Below are 3742 nucleotides of genomic sequence, written 5' to 3' on the forward strand. Positions count from 1 at the left end.
GTATTGTATCACCTGCAAATACTGGTGGGATGGGCCACAATGATTCTACGATTAAAACAGCAATTTGGCCATATTCACTTTAGTAAAGGATGAGATCCAAGAAGATTAGAGGGGCATGTTGGATTGTTGGTGCCACAAACTTAATGTGATGGAAGTTCATTATGTTCCCCCACTTCAAGGTAATGAACATGAATCTGAATATGGCAGTTTGGTTGGAGGGACCCGACATGCACATGCATGCATCAGTTTCTAGACTTGGGCTAGGCCTCATAGTGGAAATTAAATATATCAGCCTAAAGTCCAAGCATGCAGAAAACGTGTCTAGATCGCATTAAGATCATGATCATTTGAGAAATGTATAATTTGAATCAAGAACTTTGTACAAATTTGAATCTATATAACGGTTGGAAATTATCTCTCGATACATTTTAGAAATGAGTCGATCGCACATTCATAATATTATTGCTTAAAAATAAATCAAGAAGTCATTTAAACTTTGGATAACATTATGAGAAATGCTTTGTCTCTAATTTCTCACCACTCTACTTCTTTCTTACTTGAAAGACCAAGTCCTCACTCAGGTGACCACTGTGAAACATGTGAACATTGATCTCAAGGTTCGACAAGAACAATAAGCAACGTCGACCAACACACACACCCTGCAAGAGTGTTTGTCCTTTCTTTCTCCTACTTAGAAAGTAGAACTCAAAGATTATAACATATTTTAATATTATGGGTTACCGAGTCAGTAGTCACACCACACACGCTCTGCATCAGTGTTTTGTCCTTAATTTATTTCCCATATCTTATATCTTTATTCTGAAATGTTAGAATTCAAAGATTTTAATAGTATGGCTTGGAATACCGAGCGCTGTAAACATCAGGGGGGAGATTATGTTACATTTGTGATAGAAACTCAAATGTGAATTTTTAAAAGGTTAGAAAATTTTGGAAGCAGTTAGTTGGACTATTCCAAAATTGACTAATTTAGTTAAATAAACTTTTAAGTTAAAAAATTCAATCTAATAAATTCTGATGTCCTTCATTTTGATTATTATGCGGTGTGGTGACAACTGAAGAGTGGTGTAGTCAACCTTAATTTCCACTTTTCCTTTCGTGTTCATCAAATAATTGCATATAAATCAGTCCTCGGATGAAGAGAGAAGGCATGAGACAGTGGAAGAAAGCAACTCCATTTGTTAAATAAACATTTTCAACAATAGAAATGCTCTAAAACACTATTTTGAATACACTTTTTAATATTGATTAAAATTCATTCAAAATCACACAACTTTGTTAGTTTCAGTCCCACTTAATTTAGCCAGTCTTACTTATGAATTTGTAGTTTTTTTAATAAATTTTAAAGAGTATGTCAAAACAAATGTGTTACTGGCATTGTTATTGGTTTAGTACATTTAACCGGGGCATACAGTTTTTAACTGAGTGTGTTACAAGATTGTTGCATTTTTAACATTTTTCATTTTGATATAACCCGAAGGGCAATATGCACAAATTATTTTGATTTGTAGATGAAGGAATTATGTTTGCTACTATTTTATATTTTTTGCTCAGCAATTATGTTTCACTGCAGCCATTGAAGGATGCATTGGACTTTTCCATGTAGCTACCCAGTTGACTTTCAAGTAAAGGAACCTGAGGAACTAGTGACCAAAAGATGCATTGACGGTGCACTAAGCATTTTGAAGACATGGCTCAATTCCAAGACTGTGAAGCGAGTTGTTTACACTACTAGCGTTGGTGCTGTGATTTGCAACGGCAAAGAAGACCAAGTGATGGATGAAAGCTTTTGGAGTGATGTAGTTTATCTTAGATCTTCAGAGATATTGAAATGATCTTATGCAGTCTCTAAGGCATTGACAGAAAGGATGCAATCATGCACTGAATCTTGCATTTGGTATGTGATGCAATTTGCTTGTCCTGTTTTCTATCATTTATTGTGTTAGTTTTACTCCAATTAAACTTCCTGATGCACGTTAAACGTGAATCCTCCTCTCACGTTGGATTCACATTCAATGTGGATTGAACAGAAAGACAAACACACCCTGAAACTCATCTCACTACGATAAAACGTGTAAAAGAAAGGATAGATATACATGAAAAGTTGGCAACAATGTTTTGTGTGCTTGCTTCAGCTTCAGATAGTAATTTGTACTTTTCCATTTAGGCTGAGTGTTTGTGCTTGCTTCAACTCAAATAATACGAGAATTGAGAAATACCAGCAAGAAATATTGGTTGAAATTTATGTGGAACATGTTAAATAAGGAATAAAACTTAACAAATAAGGAGTGAGACTCACATAAATTTTAACTAATAATAAACTTAAATTGTGTATGGCAGAGAATGTGTTGCAATGTTTGACTTTTTTCGTTTTAGCTAAGTGCTTGTGCTTGTGATTGTTAATAAAAGGAGATTTATGCAGGTGACAAAGATCCATTAGCTTTTAATGCTCGGATACCTATGGTGCACGTGGAAGATGTGGTTAGAGCGCATATATTTCTGCTTGAACATCCTGACCCAAAAGGGAGGTACATATGTTCTTCATATAATGTACCTGTTGAAAGGGTATATGAATTTGTTTCTGCCTAATACCCAGAGGTCCAACAATGACCAGCAGAGTGAGTTTTTACTGTAGTATTTCTGCATGTTATTACACACTTGACATTCTTGATTTATGTGAATGTTTTTTCTTTGATCTCACTGCAACAAATATTTTATTATTTCTTCTTGTAGTGCTTTAAAACAAAATAAAGGTATCAGGGTACCAGATTTATCGGCAAAGAAGCTGATAGACGATGGATTCATGTTCAAGTATGGACTTGAGGAAATGCTAGATGATGCAGTTCAATGCTGCAAAGAAAAAGGTTACCTGTGAGGTAGCAGTGTGCCATTTCTATGTCAGAATGGTTATCCATATTCCATATGATAAGGCAATGTTTGTTAGAGCTACCAATTGGGACTTAATTTCTTCTGGGATTGGACTGTTATTTACAATAGAAACTAGTGTCTGCAGTTCTAATCCTTTTTTCGTTTGTATTAAATATTAATAATATGTGCTATGTTGGTTGTTGCAAAGTTGCTTTCTTACCTGTTACGATAGTAATAGAACAATGGGAGGTTTTGGAGATGCATTCATGGAATATTAAGTTTGGAAACTTTTAATCTCTCTTCAATATAGCCAAGATTTTAAATTACGAGCACAGTTTCATCGCCTTCCTTGATATTGTGGGAAATTGCAGACTACCACAACTGTGATTGTGCTGTGGTTGCAGAGACTCAAAAAACCTTGATGTTACTGCCGAAACTACGGCCACAAACCGTTTTTCATAACCTTGAATATGGATAGACTAGGGCATGAAGTGAATACAAATTCACTGAGACAAAAAACAGAACAAAGATGAAACCAAAGGAAATTTAAATTACTCATCATCATTGGCTATACTAGACATCAATTTCACAAGTTGTATCTTCAACTGCATGTCTAATTATTGGCATTGGCGATATCTCGAAGCAAAACAAAAATAGAAGATTCAAAAGAAATCAAAAAGAGTTATCATTCAGAACAAGAATTGTAGCTAATACAAAGTAAAACCATCATCATAGGAAATATGCCAACCACGTCTACAGGGTGGGGCATTCTCATCATACTCAGCACAACAACTCCATCTTTTCTTCCAATTGGCTCGGCCAGTGTTTGGCCGGTCATTCTTCTCATTTCATTTTT

General features: G+C 35.0%; 1 long non-coding RNA gene across 1 annotated transcript; it reads left to right on the top strand.

The window, feature by feature from the left end:
• Positions 1-1149: 1149 nt before the first annotated feature.
• LOC106795679 (uncharacterized) lies at positions 1150-3089 on the top strand. Its single transcript, XR_001384369.3, has 3 exons — positions 1150-1915; positions 2441-2636; positions 2752-3089. It is a non-coding gene; the product is annotated as an uncharacterized lncRNA (long non-coding RNA).
• Positions 3090-3742: the final 653 nt, after the last annotated feature.

This window comes from Glycine max, chromosome 13, assembly GCF_000004515.6.
Source record: "Glycine max cultivar Williams 82 chromosome 13, Glycine_max_v4.0, whole genome shotgun sequence".
Lineage (NCBI taxonomy): Eukaryota > Viridiplantae > Streptophyta > Magnoliopsida > Fabales > Fabaceae > Glycine > Glycine max.